The following is a 23086-nucleotide window of genomic DNA, read 5'->3' as shown; positions in this document are numbered from 1 at the left end:
TCAGACTGATGCCTATCCCAGTTTTCTCAGGCAAGAGGCGGGGGACACCCTGGACAGGACACACAAAGACATACAAACACATCATACCCAAGGACGATTCCCTGAAGACCCCAATCAACCTCAGATGGATGGATGGACACCTAAGCAGAATCCTGAAGAACAGCAACATTGTCAACTTTCACAATATTCAGTCTTACAGGAAATGATTCATTATTATTTATCCGGGAACAGATAAGAGGTTGTTTGCTACACATGGCTGCAGGTGGATGTATGGATAATTGGATGATGACGTTTCCAAACAAAACATGTTAGTGAGTCAGAAAGGTATCAGACAAAGAATGGATGGAACTGCTGCTCTGCCTTTGTGACCCATTAGCAGCGGCGATGAATGTGGAACAGGAATACAATCAGCCGTGGCTCATAGAAGCCAGGAATTGAAAATGTTGTCAGTGCTGATGAAAGTAAAAAAGATCTTATAGTAGGGAGGCCTTAAGAGAGACGTTGGTTACAGGTGGATGTAATAGAAATGTTACATTGCCTGAAGGTATAAAAAGGATGTCAGCTTGATCCTGTGAGAGGCAGTACCTCATGTCATTTCCATTCATCGTTCAGTCGTTTTTCCTGATCTGCTTCAGTTTCTCAATTCATCACTGGTTACATCATTAAATGCCAAAATATGCCTTTTAATGTAAAAAAAAAAAAAAAACAACCTGCGAACCACACTGTGTTCTGTTATTGGTCTGTTAGTTTATTTGACCTTTAATTCAGTAAACCCTGCTTTTTTTTAATGAATTTTATTAGTACCACATCATTTAAATTATGTAAATTATAATTTACCAAACTCCAGACAAAACACAGGGAGAAAAGAAAAAGATGAATCCAATGTGTAACACACAAAAAATATCCCTTATTAAAAACCTGAATGATTAATGATGTTTTTTTTCTAAATTGCCTCAATATTCACTCAAATTAGTCACAAAAAAGGGAACAAATAACTTAAGAAGGGCATAATAAAAGATAATTATATTAAAAACGAAATTGTTAACCTTTCTACATGTTCTATTCTGACTCCATGAGAGTCACATAAATACAGTATGCATTGTGAACCAAAAAAAATTTAAAGCTTTTTTTAACGACTACATTCAGAAGAAAAGCAAAAAACTTGTATCAGGGAAACGTTTAAAGGATATTCTATCAACAAATAAGTAAGTAAGTAAAGATTATTTGTAAAGCGTCTTTCTAGACCAGGGTCACAAATTGCTTTAACAATCACAAACAATACACAGTTAAAATATATACTTTAAAAGAACAAGACACAAAAGACCAACACAGGAGTCCCAGAAAATCAGGGAAAAGTCTGCACAAATAAAAATGTCTTAAGATGTTTCTTGAAGGAGTCAGTAGATCCATCAAACACAGAGGGAGAGGAAGATCGTTCAAAAGCTTAGGAGCAACAGAAGGATTTCTCTCCTCTGGTCCTGAACCGTGTTCAGGAACCATCAGCAGATTGGGATCCACAGACCTCAGAGCCCAAGCTGGGGTGTAAGGCTGGATCAGATCAGTGATGTAAGGAGGAGTCTGACCATGAATAGTTCTGAAAGTAAGAACCAGAATTTAAAAATTGATCCTGAAAGAAACTGGCAACTAGTGAAGAGTTTAAAGTATCGGGGAAATGTGGGTTCTTCTACTAGAGCGGGTCAGAATTGTTGCTGCAGAGTTTAATATTAACTGCAGATAACTGATGCCTTTCTTCTAGACGGCTTAGAAGGTCATCTTAGTGAATTCTGTATAAAGTGTAATGGTGTTTTGAACTGTGTTGTCATTTTAACAGATACATGGTTGAAAGATTTGTTATTTCAAGCAATTTATACTTTGGGTCTGTTGTAAGAAAAACAGAAATGATATCCAGTTAAACCCCAGCAATACCTGAGCGCTTGGCAAACTTCTTCTTCATCTTTAATGCACACACGTATTCTCATGTATTTTGTTCAATGTATTTTGGACAATACGCCACCCTAACCCTATCTTGGTTGAAAACCCATTTCCTAAATCCGTCAGGTTGTCCTTTGAGCAAGCCTTGCAATGCACTTCACAAATTGTTACTTTTCAAACTTTCTATTGCCGGTCTTTGCTATCATTTTTATCACTCTTGTATTTGAAGTCTCTGGAGATTATTTTCTGTATCCTGGAAAGGCTAGAGAGATTGTGTCTCTTGGTTAGCCTGGGCTAGCTTTGATTCTCCTCTAAAAGAGCTGGAGGATGTTTCTGCGGAGAGGGAAGTCCGAGTGAGAAGTGGTCGGCCTGATAATAGTAGCTCAGAGTGATCAGGCCTGGATGTGCCAATTTGTCTCTTAACAAAAAAAACAAACACATATCACCTCTTCTTACAACTGAGAGTTCATCTGGCTTTTAATGCATATAAACACCTTATTATGAGAAATTCTAATTTCAGTCCGGGTGATCTGTGCCCGAGTAAACATCTGGGCCACCTTGAACTGGCAACTCCACAGGGAGAACCTAAGATGATGTAATAACATCAAATACCAAGTGTATTTATAGGTACACACTGCATTGGCCTGGTGTAGTTGATGTCTGTGCTAACAGACACACCTGCTTTCAACTGCGCTATAGATTGTGTTAGCATTGATCTACAGCTATGCAGCTTTGGCTCTGACCACTTTCCTATTCTGTAGGGCTGTATGTGATTTATTGGTGTAAGGAAATTATATTAGCACCACAGGACAATTGGATCTGGCTTTCAGAGAGGCTGAAGACTAGTTTGAAACCATTGTGACAGCTAGCTCTATGATGATCTCACTGTAGCATAGTGCATGAATCAACAAGAACAATATTGAACCATTTACTGCATTCGCTGATGAACCATAGCACGTTTGCAAAGATTTGCAAGTTGAATTGCTGCCTCTTAGATCTCTGGATTCATTGCATGTAGCAGACTATTATATTTGAAACAAAATAACTCACTATTTTTACTTTACACTTCCTGTTCTCTCCGAAGAAGCAGCAAACCTCCAGGAGATATTCAGGCTATTGTGCATCTTGTTTAGAAAAACATGGTCACTATGGAATAAATGTGAATTGTGAGTATTCATTTTGTGTTCCTATGATAGTCCATCACTTGATATGTCGGATCATAGGATACAGGAGCAGCTGCAGACCTTGCTTGTACGAACATTACACTTGGAACTATCCTGAAGGTATAGTTGGAATAATTTGGATGAATATGTCCTTTAAAATGTAGTTAGTGCATTTTAATTCCACATTTCAGTATTAATTAAACAGTTACTTTTAGTTTCCTTAAGTTTTTAACAATTAGTTAACTGAGTCCATTTCTTTGTCGTTGACTGACATTAATAATAACATTTTTTACTTTTAACCAAATTATTAAAAGAAAAGTTGCACACCAAAAACAAAAATATACAACTTGTTTCCGTCATAAATATTACAGACAGTGAATGACTGGAAACACTGCTCTGTTTCTGTGACCCATTAGGAACGACAGTGAATGTGAAACAGGAATACAATCAGCCATGGCTCATAGATGACAGGAATTGGAAACATTTTGTCAGTCCTGATGAAAACAATCATGTTCAAAATATGACTTCTGGGTTCATAATTTCTTCTATGTAGCAAAACTCTAACTTGAAATTAACTTTCCCTACTTTTTCAAAGTACACACAATATTCACTTGAAGGTGTACTTTAGCAGCAGAGCAGGGATGGTAAATAGAACATTATTTACATGGTTACCATCAATCCATGTAGTTATTGCATTTACATGCACTGAACAGCATGACTCATATAGTGATGTTAAGACCATTGGTGCGGTTGCTTATATTATTACTTTTTAAATTTTGTCTATTGTGTCTTCACCATCTATGATACATTGGCCTTCTTTTTGCGAGTCATAAATTTGTTTCCTTAGTGCTTCCAGCCTCTGTGCTGAGCTGAGTGATCATACATTACCATCCATTCATTGTAAGTGTACTGCTGATATATTTAGATCTTTTGCTTTGGACTTCTTCATTGATTAGTTGCCATCTGGATATAAAGGTGGTTTTGAGATATTTAGTAAAATATATTTTCTGGAATGATGCTGGATTTTACCTTTGGATGGATGGATGAAAGCAATTTATGGAAGATATAGATTTGAGGTGATTGGAAGAGTTTTGATGAGTACAATAAATTAATTTAAGAGACAGTTGGTTTTTAGGATTCTCACATCTGCTTGAAAAGCTCTTCGGCGCTCAGCCGGTGCCGTGGGACAGCGATGCCAGGGACATGTCCTTAGTTTGTCCCTAAAGGTTGAACAACAGGCCCCCCACATGCACAATATATGGGTATTACTGTTTCCTATTACCGTGAACTCCCTTATGGCTGTGTTTGTTTTGATTAAGTACATTGTAAAGGATTAATACGGTGAATAGGATTAAGCCGTCATCAGAAACCCAATTAAAATAGCCCTTCATCTCCGCTGGCGATGCAGTGTCTCTCTTTCACAGTGCTAGATCCCTCATCACCCTCTGCCCTCTGTTTGCTCCAGCTGACATCCTTCCGTTGGCCTCCATGTACAATCACAAATACCACCTTCATTCCCCATCCTTCTGATCTATTATCACGTTTTCAGTTGCCCACCCCAAATCTAAGACGCCCTCACCATTAGCCCAAATCACTGATCCATCCTTGAACCGAAACTGCAATTAGGCTGCTAAAGGACTGCTGGAGAACCCAGTGGTTTAACTGAGAGGTGAGCCAGAAACAACTGCCAATTCTTCTCGAGGTAAGTACTCTTCTGTAAATTGGAGAATCTCCCACCGTGCATGCCTGCCGCTTCTTCCATCCACGTGCCTGCGTGTGTGTGTGAAAATGTAATCCTGTGTAATCGGATGGTGCAGACTGTGGTGGTGTTGGTAATGCTGCTCGGATGCCAGTGAAGCTGTGCGTTAGTATTCCTGGCACAACCCAAAAAGGGGGCTAATATCACCTTTTAGCACAACGCTCACTTACAAGGAGGAAGACAGGGTGAGGTACAAATACGGAAGACCGGATGAGCAAAAGAAAGACAAAGCTGGGAAGGGTTAGAAGGAGTTGGAGATGAAGTGCGAGGGAATGTTAAGGGAAGATTTGGCGTCGGCCGTGTCTTTTGGTGTTGAAACAAATTAACAACATAAGTTCATTCCTCTCAATTCCTTTCACCCTCTGCTTCCACTGATGTGCAAATACACTGTGGAGAGAGACTTATCAGCCGGCAACAGCTGCACCAGTGTGTGAGCGCATGTGTGTCTGGGAGTTTATATGTGTGTGTTTCAAGTGGCACAGTGAGCAGAGGTTGGTTGAACGTCGTAAAGCTACCTCCCAACCAAGATTTATCTGAAGCAAATATTTTATTGGCCTTCAGTCTAAAGGACTTTGGCAATACAACCTGGAATCTAAAGCCACTGGTTAAACAATCTATTTTTATTAGGTAAACAACAGGGGCTGCCTGCTGGAAAGTACACATGCAAAGTATGAATTTATCTTTTTAATTCATCTTAACTGTCTTGTTTTTCCATTGTGTATTCCGAAAAATATCAGATTCAGTGAGTGTTAACACACTTCTTTATTGAAACACAGATTTTTCTATTACAAGACCCCCTTGTCCAGATTATAAATGCTCTATGAGTCTAAATTTTATTGACAGCACTTAAAAACATTACATTTTTGTTCTGTTAGATCATGTCATCCATCAATATTAGAAAGGTAAAGGTATGTTACTTATATATTTATAATAATATCCTTTTTGAAAAAAATCTGAGATAAAAAAACGTTTAAAACAGAATGTGAAAGTGATCTTTAATTTGAATTAAAATGCATTTTAGCTTTGCGAATGAGGTCAGGGAAGGTCTCTTGGTACTGCAATAGTTAATAATAATCAAGCTTATCTTGATATCGCCTTGCTAACAGTTTTTTTTCTAAAATGAAAAATGTCACATGTTACTTCAAGGGGCAAATGCACTGTGATCTGGACCATGAATAAATTCATGTAGAATGCATTTCATTAAATAGACAAGCAGGGTTTTCCCAAGGACTTTTGACCATCATGCAGGGAGGCTGAACATAATTTACATATTTTCCCAAATCATCTCTGGCCATCTATATGCTTTTTTTTCAACAGTGGTTTACCAAAGAGGTAAAGATTTAGTATAGTGCATCACAAAAACATATAAGGTACCAGAGTGTTGCTAGGAGCCTGTTGAAGTAGTGCTTAGAGACTTTTATTTCCACTTTATAGAATTCAAACCTCGCTGGGAGGAACTACATGTGGTAGCATGATGTGTCTCAGACTTCAGATGTATCTTCGAACTGTGTATTGTTATTGCTATCATACATTTATGTTAAATTATCATAATTATTTCCACTCTTTCCTCCTTGTCCAGTGTTATTTATTTCAAAATAAAAGCATTCCCAACAGCATTCAACATTGGTTCCCCAAAGAAAATCCTTCAAACTCTAGATTAAGTGGGAGGTTTGGACGTCACTTTGAATAGATTGATGACAACTTGAGGTGTCTTCGGGGGACCATCTTTTTTCTCAACACGATGAGACCTTCCCATATCCAAACAAGGTCTTACATTCCCAACAACATCTTCTTCCTACTTGTCCAACTTTGAGGATAAAAAGCTCCAAACTTTAATATATATATATATATATATATATATATATATATATAACAAGAATTCTTTGTTAATTTACATTTCAAATATTTTATTGTAAATGATACATTTAGACAAAGACGGAACAGAATATCTGAATAAGTGTGGTCTCCAATTAAATATACGTGTTCCCAAATTCAGGTCACGTGGTTTTATGGCTTAATAAGAGTGTGGGAAAATATAAGGAGCTGAACTCAGGGCAGATCTTACCCATGACGGAATATTTGAGCATCTTTGGCACGTGAGCAAAGGAGAGCTGTTTCTTATATAGGTATGTAATCTAATGTAAGCTTATCCTCTCAATCACCATCCCTCAGAGACGGTCAGGGTTTGTGCTTGGTGACCCTAGTGAAGCGTTAATCATAGCCTCAAGCTCCAAAAGATAGCCATGGGAATATATACAGGAACTACGCAGGAGGATAGATTGGCATGTTTGCTTCAGAGTGAATAATCTTTATTTTATACTGGGCATGTTCATTTAATAGACATATCTACAGACAATGAAGTAAAACTATCATTAAAAAAGGAAAATATTTCCAAGATTAGATTCGATTATACTGACTTGTGGGTGGTGTCACATCATGAGCAGAATATAAACAGCTATCTTACTTGAGTAACATTTCAAAGATGACATTAACACCAGGCTAAATGTCACATTTGCAATTTGGACTAATTACTTAGACTGCAAAATGCAGTTAATTTCTTGTGATTTGAGATTTTCTCAGCAGTTACCAACATTTATATTCAACTAGGACATGGATTATGTAAATACGTAAACTATATGTATTCCCAAATGGGGGGTTAGTAGGCTTATAGTATATGAGGCTTTCTATACATCCATCCATCTATCTCTTTTATCCAAGGTCGATCAGAGAAGCAGCTGTCAGATCAGAGAGGGTAGGACTTGACCGCGCCCAGAACAGTCCAGAAAACAAACGGTCATCTTAACCACCCTCCCATGCTGTGTAGGAGCACCACCTCTACTTTTTAGATTTTTCAAATACAGCCACCCAACACAAAAATGTAGGTCAAAATATTGCTAAGTAAACATACAAAGGAGGTTTCAGGGTATTATTGAAGAGGCCATTTCTCCACAAGTATTTACCGGGTGTTTTTTCCTGCAGAATTGTAGATCACGTAGCCTTTAGATTCTCCAATAAATCCCTATTCAAGTGAGGAAGGACCACACATTCAAAACAGTCTGAGGGGAATCTCTGTCGTAGTAATACTAAAAATAACTTTTTCATGCTAGTTAAAATCGTGCGGACAATTTCTCTCCTTCATCGTGAGCATTTGAATGATGGGACTAAACCACTTTAAAGGCCGTTGGTAAATCCTTCCCGTAATCTCAAGAAACTCTCTTCACATTGTAGTGTGCCTTGGTGACAGCAGCAGCTGCACACCACTTTTCGTGTCAATGCCAGTCCCTAAGGAAGTGCTTGCTTCTTTTTTTGAGGTTATTTTAACCCATTTTGTGAAGAGAGGCACCAACAACTGCTACTTTATCATTTCATTTAAACCGTTGCAGAAGTATTGAGGCAATCAAAATGTTATTAAAAAGATTTACATCTGCTTTTTGAAACGTTGAATTCCAAAGTAGCCAGTAGCAATGATTCAAAGAGAGAAAGGCCTGTACAAAAAAAAAATTAAAGGGAAACTCATGGGAAAAACCAACTCTCCTGACTCACTCACATGTTTAAAAAATCGTTATCTTTCGCTCGATGCATGTGAAAGGACCCGATTACCATGTCTAGACTGCGCCGCATTGAGCTGCTTCGTTCACGTGATAATATTGGTTTGAAGTTTTCAATAAAAGTGTAGTTTAATCCATCACTCCTAGTGTGTACAATAGTCACTTCCGTTTCATTGTCCTGCGGCGTTTCAAACCTAGCACTCCACCAATCAGATCGACCATTGAGCCTGACTCCCGACTCCAGACTGAACGCGTGCACCCACCTCTTTTTTCGTCCGACGAGGACGCCGACTCCCGACTGGGGGGTAAAAACACCAAAGGGACTCGGGGCACCGTCGGGCAGTCCTGTGTCGGCGGCGCCCCGAGTCCCTTTGGCCCTAAAATCAGCGTGGTGTGTCAAGGCCTTTAGTCTTCCTCTCCAAGATGCAGTAAGTCCCTCATCATGATGATGTTTTGAAGTTATTACTTTACAAAGTTCTCACCCGTCTTTAATATCTGCAAAGGAGAGGTTACGAGAGCAGAGTCCGTTATGATGTAATAATGGTCTTAACTGGTTTCCAGCTGCCTGGAAGAGGAGTGTTCATCTTCATAAAAACAAAATGTTTTCAGTGGGCCATGCTTAAGCACATGTAATGTAAATATTTCAATGAAAAGAGAGTTTTGTATAAACAGACACATATTGATGATAGGGATAGAGGGTCAAAATCTATGTAAGACACGCTAATAAACAAATAAGTTCCCCTTCAATGATCCTTTTATCTAACATTGATTTTCTGGAACTCCTTTTGTGTTATCAGTTTTATCTTGACCTTTAAAGTATATACTTTATTGAATATTGTTGTGATTTTCCTCAAATGATCACATTTTTGATATTTTTAGTCCATGCTTGGAACTTGCGCTATCGATTTTCCGATGCGTATGTGCTCAGTGTATTTTTCACTAGAGTTGACGGTGCATGGAATAAAAAAAAAGAAACGAAAAATTGAATAAGTCTCTTGATCAAGGTCATCTGCATATTATCATTAAACCTTTAGATTATTCGTTTCTGTATGACACTATTTATTGACTCTGCTGCTACTGCACTTCTAGCAGAATCTTTTTTCCCCATTTTCTGTTGTTTTTTAACAGGACACAATAGCAACATCCAACTCCTCGACTTAGAGTGTATCATAAAGGCTGGAGGGCAAAGGTCAGACACAGGACATGGACAACAAATTAGAGGTCAGAGCTGGCGAACAACACAACAGGGCTGTGATTAAGCAGGAGGAAGGTTAAGCCGAGACGGGAGATCAAACCATCACCGAACAGGGAAGAGGAGGCAGTAAAAAGACATACAGTGATTCATGTTACAGGCAGAGAAGAATCAGGCAGATTTGTTTGTATGACTGTCATATTGAGATTATACAAATTAATTTGAAAGAAAATCTTGATAAAGGAAAAGCAGCCAACATATTGGATGTGTTTTTAACTACCAACCAGATCCACAACCCTTTAAAGATTAGCTCATGTAAATCAGATATTAATATAAAAAACATTTAGTGAAATTAAATTAATCTACTCTCGGAGGGCTTTTATATTTTTGTTTCGTTCAGCTAACAGCTGAGCTAAAACGGCATCTTAAAAGGGAACAAAGGTCTTTAAGTACAATACATTCCTTCACTTATTCCAGCAGCCGTGATGGTAAGAGTCGTGGCCTGGTAATCTTTTGTACTTCAATTGAACTGATCCTGTTTCATTAAAAAAAAAAACTAGTCTCCTTTCTGAGGATTAGAGACGCCTAATTTGCCATGACTTTTTTTTCCCCATCCTCAAAGGGTCCCCATTGTTATTCAGCAAGGAGGGACTCTGGCCTAATTAGATTGACTCTCACAATTCTTGATTCAACCAATCAATAATTCGCTAATGGTCTGTCAGTCAAATGCCAAGCATGGAGCGGGTCAGGGTCGCGGGAGGAATGCCTTCATTTCTCAACACAATGCAGAAAAAAAAAGAAGGCCGGAGTGAAGTCTTGCCAGTGGGGGCAATTATCAAAAATGATGAGGTGCAAATTGTGAGACACAATGAGTAAAGAGTCGGACAGTCAAGGGTTTTCACTCCCAGCTTTTTAATCATTTAAACATTTCCAAGGTGGTAGTTTGATCTTGCTCCCAGCCATTCTCCGCAGTGTTTCTTCATCCTTATTCTTCTCTCTGTTCCTGAATCGGAGTCACTGATGGCCACAGATGGATATAAACAATGTCTCCCAAAACACTTTCCTTGCTGATGACGGTATAAATTACAAACTTTTATTAAGTCTGTTCCCAAGAGCCAGATTCTCTGAGGAAGACTGAGAGATGGATTAATGGTTGAACACATGGAAGCACTGACAGTGAAGCGTAAATTTAAGTTATGGATGATACAAAACCGTCATCCTGGCATCTCGAGGTCATGGGAACAACAGTGGCACCCCTAAAACAGAGGTACTTAAGCATAAGAATAAGTGGATTTCTGTCAAAGTTTTTTGTAATGACATATTGCATGTTTGCTTTTTATGTACGATAACTAACTTGGGGCACATTTAAAAGTATTTAATTTTCTAATCACCCACCTTTTAAACTCTGACACTGAAGATAAGGAATGAGGAATGAACTAGAAACAGAAAAATGAGTGTATTGTGTTGTATTTTAAGTTAATAACTGAAGAACTTTGGATATAGTTACATTTGATTTATCTGTATCAGACGGTGTTTTTTCCACAATGCGTTAAAAATTTATTGTGAACGCGTCTAATAAAGTCATGTGATTGATGCACTGAATTATCTGACTTTTTCCCCCTGCTTTATGTGCATTATAAACTGGTGTGCTTTATACATGAAAGCTCAAAAATAGACAGTTTATTGAGAGAGACACTGCTTCAGTTAAATGCAAGGTTTGCGGTTCTCGGTGTTGCTTTGATTTAGATCATAAGAAATACTGATTTAAAGTAAAGTCTTCTGTTTTACCTGTATTTATGTTCATTAAAAAAAAAGGTGTACTTTTAGTAATATTGGTATTATATTTCAGTATGAGCTAAGGTAAACTGACCTCATCCTGAATATAGCCCTGAATGATTGTATATCATTCTGCCCACTGACATGATCTTTTTTGTGTTTGCGCGCTTTCTTTATTGTCCCTTCTTGTCCATTGTGTGATCCTGACAGATAAATGACACCTGGCTGGAACCATTCTGCATCAGCTGGTCTTTAGCTCCCTTGTTCCAGTCCGTGGTGTCTGATCATCTATAGTAAAATGCTGATAACGTCAAACCTCACCATTCCTCTGCATGTGTTCTCAGGAATTCGCTCTGGTTATTTATCTGATCTTTTTTTTTAAAATCTTTTATTTACCATTTTCTATGATCAATGTGTGTAGCAATATATGATCAATGTGTGTAGCTGATATATTTGTTTTTCCCTTTTGTTTCAGATTTCTTCAACAGTTATTTTTTCAGCAATGCATTATGTTTCTCCGTATTTATCAATTGTTTAGTGTTTTTTTCTTTGGTAAATAGATTGTTGGAGTATATGTACTGAACTGTGTTGTTGCCTTAAGTCATTTCAAGCACTTGGATCCAGTTAATTCTGGGGTTTAGACGCCAACAGGGACGATACAGAAAAATATTTTCTGTAACACCATCCTACTGAACAGTCTACACACAGATAAAGCTTGTGTGGAAAGATCTGATGTAGAGATTTGAATCAATGATGACTATTAGATAAAATATATATGTAATATGTAGAACTGCAATACATTTTTCTAAGCCTCCCCTATGACCCTGGTCAGGTACCTGCTTATTGACTCATGTCACTCAAGTGGTGAGCCGGCTTCTTTTGAAATAGGCTGATAGTAATAGATAATGTGAGATCTGATAAAAGGTCTAACACACTTGTTATATCCCGGTCAATGGCTGCTGTGCCCTCTCTCTTCTCCTCTTTGCTCCTTGCATAGACATCCCAGTGCCATGAACACATTCTGGCCTTTATTAATGTAATCACTTGTGCGAAAGCAATGCAAGCTCAGCAAAGTCCATCCTTGGCTACAACAATGGTAGTAACGGGCACAGCTTCCACCTATTATTACAGCCCAGTGTCAGCCTGAAGCACGTTAACCTTTGGACTTCACCATGTACATCGTCCTCCACCTTAACCGTCTGCTTCCGTCTGATATCCCCTCCAGAGCATCGCACCAAGACTGGCTGCTGCTACATAGGATTTTCCACCCGGGAAAAGAAACGTCTATTCCCATAAAGCGTAAACAGTTGAGCTAATCTTTTTACGATGCAAATGAGCTTTGATGTTTTCTTCCGCTCAGACTGCAGGCGCGAAGCAACACACCCGCCAACAAGTGAACATATGTTAAGACACATTACCCTGCTTACACTGATCAAGAACAATCGTCGCGTGATTTGTTCACATTTTAACGACACAAGACCCTAATTTCCATCTGAGGCAATCTGCGAAGATTGTATGGAAATGAGCGTAAGTGGAAGATAATGCGGATCAAAGCTTAAGTAAGATGACGAAATGGCAAGACTGCTGGTGAAACTAAAAGTTTTCAGATGATGGAAGTCTGGAAATTTAACACCAATTAGTATAAAGAGATTTTTTTTTTCTCTGCTCAATCCGTTTAATGTCGATCTGATAACAGATTAGACATCAATCATTCTATCGTTTCAATGGTTTATATTTTTCTTCAGAGAGATTCCTTCTTGAACTATTTTTGTAAATAAACAAATTATGATACTAAAGTGATATATTAAAATCAGCACAAGGAATTGAAATATGGTTGTCAACATGCTAATTTAAAGTGATACACAAAATTAAAACAGAACAGATGGAAGTTGTGCATGCAGCCGTCACAAAGAATGAATGAATTAAATATATACTGTATATATAATGAATTAAATGTATATATATATACATACATACATACATACATACTGAATATAGATAACTAGGTTGTAATATGCCATGCACTGATCATAGTGATGGGCTGATGAAGCTTCATGAAACAGTGTCACATTGTTTAGAGGTCAGTAGGTGGCGCCATCAGTGTAAAAATGATGTGATGTTTCATTAGAACAGTTGTTCAAAACAAAGTTAAACATTGTGAGACTGCCATCTAGTGGACCATCACTACTAACAAGTAGAACATGGTCCAGGATTTATTCTTTTTTGTCATATGGTTATTATAATTAATACTAGTCAGTCAGTGGACTCTGATTTCGTCAGATTTCCAGGCCACTAAAATAGATATGCAGTGTCAAATTAGAGCTACCAGGTACATTCATGCACTCATGAAATCAGTTGTACAAGTAAAGTACATCTGGGCAAAATCAAAGTGTTTTAAGAAGGTGAGTTGCTTTTAACTAAAATTTATAGTATTGTATTGCATTTAGATGCACCAGCATTGTTGTCGCAAATTTGATGTCAGGACCACAGAACCACAGAAGTTTGACGTCACAACAGAGACTGTTAAATAAAGGAGGTTTTTAAACTCACAACAATCAAGAGGAACAGGGATCAGGTGAGATGAAGACACAGGTGACATGAATCAAGGCAATCCGATCAGGAGCACAAGAGGAAATAAACAAGACTTGAGGCTTGATGGTTAAAATGAGACAATAAAGTAATATAAACAAATTATGAATGAAGCCATCTTGAATGTTTTGTACCTTAGGTCATCCTGGACGTTTGTGGGACCTGTGCCTGGCCCGACTATGCCTCAGCATTGAGGAGGTGGATTTATTCAAACAGATTCGACACATAACCTGCAGAAAAAATATGAAAAGTTAAAACTCTACACTTGAATTAAAACAGACCAAGGGAAAACTTTGAGAAGAACAGGACCAAACGACACGAAAATACCTTATTTTCCAAGACCAGATCAAAGTGGTCCCACATGGTGGAAAGCTATCTTTTATTTTTGGGCTGCTCCATGATTCAATCTGTATCTATTGTTAGATTAAAAATTATTATACACTATACGTATACGCCATACTTAAATTAACGCTAAAAAATAATCAAAATATAAAGTATAAAATACTCGCTTCATCTAAGAGTTTAAAGTTTGAATACACATTCACAATCAACATTTCACTCCAGACTGACACACTGTCTCAAGCGTGAAACAGAATTAGAGATACAACACCGGTTATTTAAAACATCTGTTTGTCTGCCCTTTCACAACTTGGGTCGTGGATCAAAGAATGAAGCTGGACACATCCGGGAGGGGGGGCTGGAAGACGGAAGCCCCCACCAGAAAACATTTGAATGATAGATTGAAAGAGGGCAAGTTAGGATGTTTTGTGATCGAGAGACAAGGTACTTGAAAGAACCAGTTTAGCCGGAAAGGGAAGACCTCCCGGCCGGGATATTTGCCTTAAATATCGCAATGTTTCTACAGTTCGAGACCTTTTCTCCGGGACTATTGAACTGTACAGTCGCCGAGAGGAAGTGTGTCCAGTCGCGATCGTAAAGCTTGTATTTTGTTTGACTTGAAGCGGCGAATAAACGACCCGTGACACACTGATTGTTCATCTCTCTCCACAAAGCGAAGTATTAAGACCCGTTTATGGAGCAACGGAACGGACTCCAGTTTTGACTGTTTTACTATGCAAACGATCCGCGATTAGTTTGGCAAAGGCATCACGCTTCCTTTTAAACACAGTTCGGCGCGTTGACTTCAGAACGATACAGTCCGGGTATCGGTCACGTGACTTGGATGACGAAATATGAAAAATTAAATATTTGCGAGATATTTACACCGGTGTCAGCACCGTGTCATCCTCCTACTGCTGGCTGAAAATGGACCTGTATATGCATATATATAAATATATGACGTAACTTCCTTTTACAACGTCAACGTTTACTAAAATGGCCGCCGTTTAGGTTAGAAAGTGTCCATCGATCCATGCTAAGTTTTGTGAGCGTTTTACAACGCCAATTTAGTGTGCATGCCACACTACATTTCGCATTACTAAGAATTGTATGAGAACTTATGCACTAAAAATACAAAGTTTAAGTAGGCAAGTACGCGATTATAGACACAGCTAAGGATCAGTGGTTTTTCCCAAATCAAGCACTTCTGCACTTACACATAGTTTTTTGAGTTCACAAGTGTGTCCTGATTAGCAGTGTGCAAGAATGTAGTGTGCAATAAGCACTCAGATGGCCAAAAAATTCAGTGTGGATCGATGGACACTTTCCACCCTCAACGGCCGCCATCTTAGTGACGTAGACGACGCTAATCGGAAGCTACGTCACTGACGACACGTCTTCGGAGCAGATACCGGCGTTAATGTCTCAGGAAAACACTAATTTTACCACAAACAATAACACGATGAAACACAATTTAAAACATGTTTCAATTGGCGAAAAGTGCTGTAAAGTGTCGGCGATAGTGTTCAAACTTCTGATTGCGATCAGCGTTAAAACGTAGTAGAAGAAGAAGCTCTTGAGGCATTTCTAGGTAAGTGTGTAGTGACACTGTTGATTTGAGACAGTACTACCATGTCCAAATTTGCACACAGGCCAAGTACGTGCACTATTTGTATGTGTATGTATGTGTACTGTAAACCAGTGCACAGAGAGAAGTGCGCGATTTAGGACACAGCCCTGTGCTGTGTCTCAAATCGCATACTACTCTTAGTATGCTAGAAGTTAGTATGCATCAGTTTAGTGTACGTACTAACTAGTACGCAAATTCTCCACAGCATGTCTCAAATCAAACACTTCTGCTACACACTAACCGGAGATCACATGACAGCTTCTTCTTCTACTTCTATTTAACGATGTTTCAACCAGCTGTTTGAACGCTATCACCGACACCTGCTGGCAGCACGTATTGCAACTTTGGAAAAAGAAATAAAGAAAAAATATGAGAATCTAAATAATCGCGAGATATTTAAGCTGGTATCAGCAGCGAAGACGTGTTTATCCTCCAACTGCTGCGGAAAATGCACCTGTAAGTATATGCATATATATGCATTTATATATGACGTAACTTCCGTTTAAAACGTCACTAAGATGGCGGCTGTTTAGTGTGTTTAGTGTCCATCGAACCATGCTCAGTTTTGTGGGCGTGTTAGTACGCCAATTTAGTGTGCATGGCGCACTAAATTTCGCATACTAAGAATTGAGACGCACTAACGCACTAAAAATACTAGCTTTTAGTACGCTAGTATGCGATTTGAGACACAGCACTGGACTTCACAATAAAACCAGGAAGTGAGATGAAAGGGACCATTAATGACAGGACATGACATTCGAGGCTGATGGAATCGGACGACTTTTTTTAATTGTATCCAGGGATCATGGAAATGTAATTGAAGCATCGATGTAAAGAGACCTAAACAGAAAGAAATCCGCAGATTTGTTTATCTAGAAAATGGCTTGACCAACCCACTTTGTTTACAGGATTAGCGTCAATGGAGATATAAATTTACTTTTGTAAACAGAATAAAAGAACAAAGTCAAAATGTCGCCGCCTGTGCTGGGAAAGTTCACTTTCTACTGGAACTAGTTCAAAGTTTAGTTGACAAATTTAAAAATAAACTATTCTTTCTAGTCATAATTCATAATTCTACATTTTGAAAAAGGTTGACAGTTCCAAAACTACTTTTAAGTAGGTTTTTTTTTTCAACACTTGATGCTTCTGTCTATTCAGTCCACAATAACAGCTGCAGCTTTCACCGCACTGACGTTGAATTTCATATTTGAAAACCCAGCGGGTGAAGTCTGCACAGAGATGAAAGTTGAAATGAAAAATGTTCCCATCTTCATTCACCTTGGCTTAAAGTTTCTATCAATGATTATAGGATGATCGTTGTTACTTTGTCGCGTCTCTCGGCTACATGCTGCTGTAGCTTCTCGATTGCTGCTTTTTGTTTGGATGACGCAAGTGGTTCTGCGCAACTGGTGGCTGGTATTAACAGATTTGGCACTTTGCCAGTTCTACATTAAGACCTGTGTGTATTGTTGTTGTACTTGAGTTGCGTATTTTCCGCACTATATGGCGCACTTAAAAGCCAAAAACGGCAGTGCGCCTTATAATCTGGAGCGCTTTATATATGAACATTACCGGGTGCGTAACTTGTTTACAAACACTTTCATGACTCTGCGCCGACTGAGCAGACACGGCGTGGACGGGATTTTGTCATTGCCTCATCACGGGGTTTAATTAACGACGCACGTCACATCATGGCGGAGTGCCACTGTTTTGAGCGAGTGTGTCTTGGTTGTTGTACACCTTCGGCCCGGTGTATCACGCTCAGAAAAATGTTCACAATAATCAGTCAGTACTCAACTACCTTCAGTTCATGTTTTCCAAAAATGTGTTCATGAACCATCATTCAAGTACAACTTACTTGGCGCTTATAATGAGTCTGCGGAAGAGCAGCAGTTGAATTCTTTCAATGTGACCCATCTGTATTAACCTCTAACCCTAGGAGACGTCACCCCAGTCCAAAACACATTAGAGAATTTATACGCAAGGAAATAAAAGTCTGGACCAATAATGAAACTGTTATCTCAGAAACAATATTTGAGTTGTTTTCGGCAGTCAAATCTTACATTACATCCAACAACTCCCTAAACTACTTTCTGTTGAAAAACCTAGAGGCGCGGGCGTGATTAAATCCCTCTTTTCTAGCAGCAAATCAATTCTGCACATTCAAACAATTAAATAGATCTGTCACTAAATCATTAGCCATGTTTTTAATGCTTTAATTTATTGTCTGAAATGTAATAGCAGAGCGTGACAAAAGCAATTACAGCACAATTTGATTATCAGACGTAATAAGTGTCACTAATGTGAAGTGTGACATGAATCTTCCCAGGCTGGACTACAGGGTCACTCTGTCGGCATTCATCAGAGAACCCTTTACTCACTGGTCTCTCGTCGCCATGTTTCCCTTCTGTCAGTCGCGTTCATTTCCTCCGTTCTCTGCGTTTATCCCACCTTCCTTTTTTATCACTCGCCTAATCTGTATCTTTCTTTTCTACTTATTCCCTCGCACGCTTTATTCACTCGTCTATTTTCTGCCGCCGTGTTTTTCCTCCATCTGTTCCTCTTTAACCATCACCCCTCATCCATCCTTGTCACTTTGTCTCCGGCTTGGTTTTTTTGGCCAGCTTCTCACTCCCGCCGATGATACTGTACCTTAGTCACTGTTTCTTTTTTTCATCTTTTCTCCCTGTGTCTTTGCTGCGCTGGCTCTTCCCGTCACCTTCTTCACCTCGCATCCATTATTCTCTCCTTCTTTCTGTGCACCCCTCCTCTCTTCTGTCCCCATACATTTCTCAACGTCTCGCTCCTTCTCTGTGTTCGGACTGAGCGATGGCTCTATTGATTCTCTCTGTGATGATATTGCCCAAGGACAAGCACAGGCCAGAAAAACCTCTTTAACTTCCTTGACTATCTGTGTGTACAGTGTATGTGTGTGTGCTACCAGCAGGGAGTTTAGGAGGGTCCGCTAATCAGCTGCCTATTGGTCCGTGTATCATGTGTGTCGAAGTCTAGAGGGGTCAATTGACTAATATATATATAGCAGGGGTGTCAAACGCAATCACACAAGGAACCAAAAGTCTTCAGCCATTGAAGTCCAAGTTTGACCCTAGAGAAAGAACTGAGGTTGTGCAACTTAGGTTGTAAACTGTGAATACAAATATGAATTTATTCTAGAAATGAGAAATTGTTGGTAATATTAATAACTTTAATGTTAATAACTCCGATGTTAATAACGTTGTGTATATACTGTAAAATGAACTGATCGAAAACCTAAAGAACTTAAGTGAATTCATAGTATTTAGTTCCATCCTTTGAATTTCTGACACTTTATCGGAACTATGCATTTAATAAGTAAGTAAATGGAGTAAGTAAGTAGTTAGTATTAATAGAGCGTTTTTCAAGACCAGGGTCACAAAGCGCTTAAACAATCAAAAAATGCCCAATAAAATAAATACTACGGTCACAGAGACAAACACGAGTCTCAGAAAAAAAAAAAAATATATATATATATATATATATATATATTCTTTTTTTCTTCTTTATTCTTATCATATAAAAAATATCTTATTATCCCTGTCATGAGTCTACATGTCCCTCCTTGTGTTTCCGGTTTTATTGTGAAATCAGCTCCCTTCTGTGTCTGTGCTAGTCTTACTTCCCCCCTGTCTGAGTTGTAAGTGTTCCCAGCTGTGTCTTGTTAGTCCCGCCCCCTGCTGTGGCTGATTGCTCCCCTGTCTATTTAAAACCCCACTTTCTGTCACGTCCTCGTCTTGATGTCATCTTCGTTTTGGACTCGTATGAATACGCTAAGTACCCGTACCTCTTGCCTGCCTCTTGTTGCCAAATACTAGTGATGGGTCGATGAGGCGTCATGAAACGTTTCAACACATAGCAACACTGTATTGATACTGTGTCGATACTGTGTCACTGAATACTGACATCTGCTGGACATTAAAAATCCCTACAGGCAACCTATGAACCGACTCAACTGACACTGATTTTAAGACCTAGTATATACACTAATATAATCCAAGTCATTGTATTTCATATAGTATTATTTCATATCTTCATTTAAATAAGATAGCTTTTTATCTTTTTTAGATGGTCAATAAATAATGTGAATATGTATCATAACATGGACATCTAAGAGAACGTGTTGGGAATAAGGATGCTTGTGGACTGTTTTTTTTTTTTACCCATTTTTATTCAAAAAAATTAGTTTTTCCAAAGTGCTGTATTTCAGTCTGTTTCGCTTCTTCGTGATTATATCTCTGGCTTTCGAAAAGACCTGCTCACAGGGCACAGAGGAGGCTGGAGTGCATAGGAACTGCAGTGAAAGCTGGAATAGGTTGGGGAAGGTGGTTCTTTGATGGTCCCAGTATTCTAAGGGGTCCTGGGTCCTAGGGACATTTCCCTCTGCCAGGTACCTTTGGACCTCTTGTATTGCATTTGCAGTAGAATTTTTTGTCTGCCTTCCCACTTCCATGTCCAGATGTTTCCAAAGGTCATCATAAAAACAACAAACATGCATTTTATTGCATGATTTCAAACAACAAACAAATAATGCTTAATAAATGCCTGAAGTGGGTGCAGACAGCTGTTCTGCAGATGGTCCTGGCAGGGGCTCATTTGTGCGTCCGATCACTGACGCACATTCAGAACGCAGCCGAATGATGGCCTCGTTCAATTTTGTTGAACTACGGAACCCAAGTGATTTAAATCTGGGGTCAAGAAGTGTTGCTATGGTCAACACACTTAATGACTCCAGATTGGAAACAGTGTCTGTGATTCGACGCTTCAGGTGTTCATGGAGGTGTTTGGCTGCCTGTGTGTGCAAGGTTGAAGCACTATGCTCTAGTGCAGGGGTGTCAAACCGGTCCAGTAAAGGGCCAGGGTGGTGTAGGTTTTTGTTCCAACCAGTCAAGCACACATGAGTTAACCAATCAGGTGTCGGCTTAACAAGCAACACCTGACTGACAATTAATTGATTACTGTCTTCAGACGCCTGATTGGTTCAACTCATGTGTGCTTGACTGGTTGGAACAAAAACCTACACCACCCTGGCCCTTTACTGGACTGGTTTGACACATGTGCTCTAGTGCAACGTAGAGCATTTTCATCATCGGGATGACCTTTGACCCTGACACTCGCCTCTCCTCATACAACTCCACTGTGGCTTGATGGAAAGGAGCAAGCACAATAAGTGTTTCTCCTATGATGTTAAACTCATCAGCTGTAAGTGGAGTCAAATCTGTTTTAAGAGAGGCCAGAGATACCCACACTGACTCCTTCTCATCATTTAGCCTTGACAGCATTTCATATGTGCTGTTCCAGCGTGTTGCCACCTCATTGATGAGTTTCAGGGTTGGTCGTCCCATCTGCTGCTGCACTTGAGCAAGCTTATCCTTAGCTGTAGTGCTTGATCTAAAGTATGTGCCTAGCTCTGTGTCTGATGGATGCAAGTGTGGGGATCTGGTCACATGATTTTCTAACTACTAAATTAAGACTATGTGCAATGCAAATTGAGTGTCGAATTTGGAGCTGTCTAGTGGATGCAATCATGTTTGGTGCTGCGTCTGTCACAAAACACTTTACTTTATTAGTTATGGCCCAGTCCGCCATCATGCCCCTTTTGACCTGGGCCAAATTGTCTGCAGTGTGACTTTGTGGAAAGTATTGCACTCCCAACACAGATGTACACAACTGCAAATTAGCATTTATGTAGTGACAGGTAAGAGCCAAGTAAGCTTCCATGTTTACTGATGTCCACATGTCAGCCGTTATACTCACTGACACAGCTTGCTGTACTTCCAATTTCACTCGTACCCGTTCCTCCTCATATTTTTTAGCCAGCATTATTTTGATGGTCTGAAAATAACACCAAATTAAACCAAAAGCAAATCAACATATTTAATTTATATATTAAATAAATTTGAAATATACACTACAACTTTAGATAATTTCAACACAAACCTTTCTGGTTGGCAAAACATATGATGGCTGCACCAGATCCCTGAACCCTTCACTCTCCACAATGCTGAGGGGCTGGCAGTCCTTGACAATGAAGTTCAGCAGAGCCTCATCCAGCATCTGCTTCCTGGTAGCTTGATGGTTAAAAATGAGATAAAGAAGAAAGGAATTAATTATGAAAAAAAGAAACTGAGTAAATTGTAGAATGGCTGTATACCTGAGTTTATCCTGGGTGTCTCTTGAACTTCATTCTCATGCCTGGCCCTATAATGCCTCAGCATTGAGGAGGTGGACTTGTTAAAATACGACAATTCTCGTCGTACATATGCGCCATTTAACCTGCAGAAAATAATAGGAATAGTAAACTAAGAATCATTTTGAAATTATTTTTAATTCCAATAGATCAAGTGGAAACTTTGAGAAAACAGGATGAAACGACAAGGATATGAACACGAATACCTTATTTTCCGATATATGATCGAAATATTCCCACACGGGCGAAATCTTTCTTTTTGCTGGAGGCTGCTCAATAATCTCTTACGACAGCAATTTTGAAATAAGTCTTCGTCAAAGTGAGGCGACTCTGTTGGCAGCATCATCTCGTTGACCGATGCGCTTCCTTATAAACACAGATTGGCGCGCAGACATCAGTTCGACACAGTTCGCGTATCGATCACGTGACCGAACCCTCTCAGGATCGGTTTCTAAAAGCGGTACGCGCACAGACACGGGGTTATGCTCTATGAGCTCGACCCATAACTACCAAATACTGTTCTGTTGGATTACGTCTTTGCCTTCCCCTTCGGAATAAAAGCAAGCTTCCACAATTGAACTCTGCGCCTGGGTTTCTCCGCTCTGCATTCTGACAATCCCTAACGTTTGTTCTTTCAAGTATGTTACACTTCATATGTGAAAAGCTATAACTGTAAGCTCTAACTTGCTTAATATTTGAGCCACTAATAAGAATAATAAGGGAGTATTAGCGGACAACTTTTTTGGCTTTTGCGGATGAACAATAAGGCTTTGTCCAGATACAAAGCAGTTATGCTGTGTAGTGAAGGTTTGATGAAGCTTCACAAAGCAGTGTCATGTTGTATAGAGGTCAGTATTTGGCGCCATCACTTTAAAAATAATGTGATGTTTCATTAAAACATTCTTTCAAAACAATAAATAGTGTAGAGACCGCCA

Source organism: Callionymus lyra, chromosome 18, assembly GCF_982586985.1.
Source record: "Callionymus lyra chromosome 18, fCalLyr1.hap1.1, whole genome shotgun sequence".
Lineage (NCBI taxonomy): Eukaryota > Metazoa > Chordata > Actinopteri > Syngnathiformes > Callionymidae > Callionymus > Callionymus lyra.
This window is presented reverse-complemented; position numbering follows the sequence as displayed.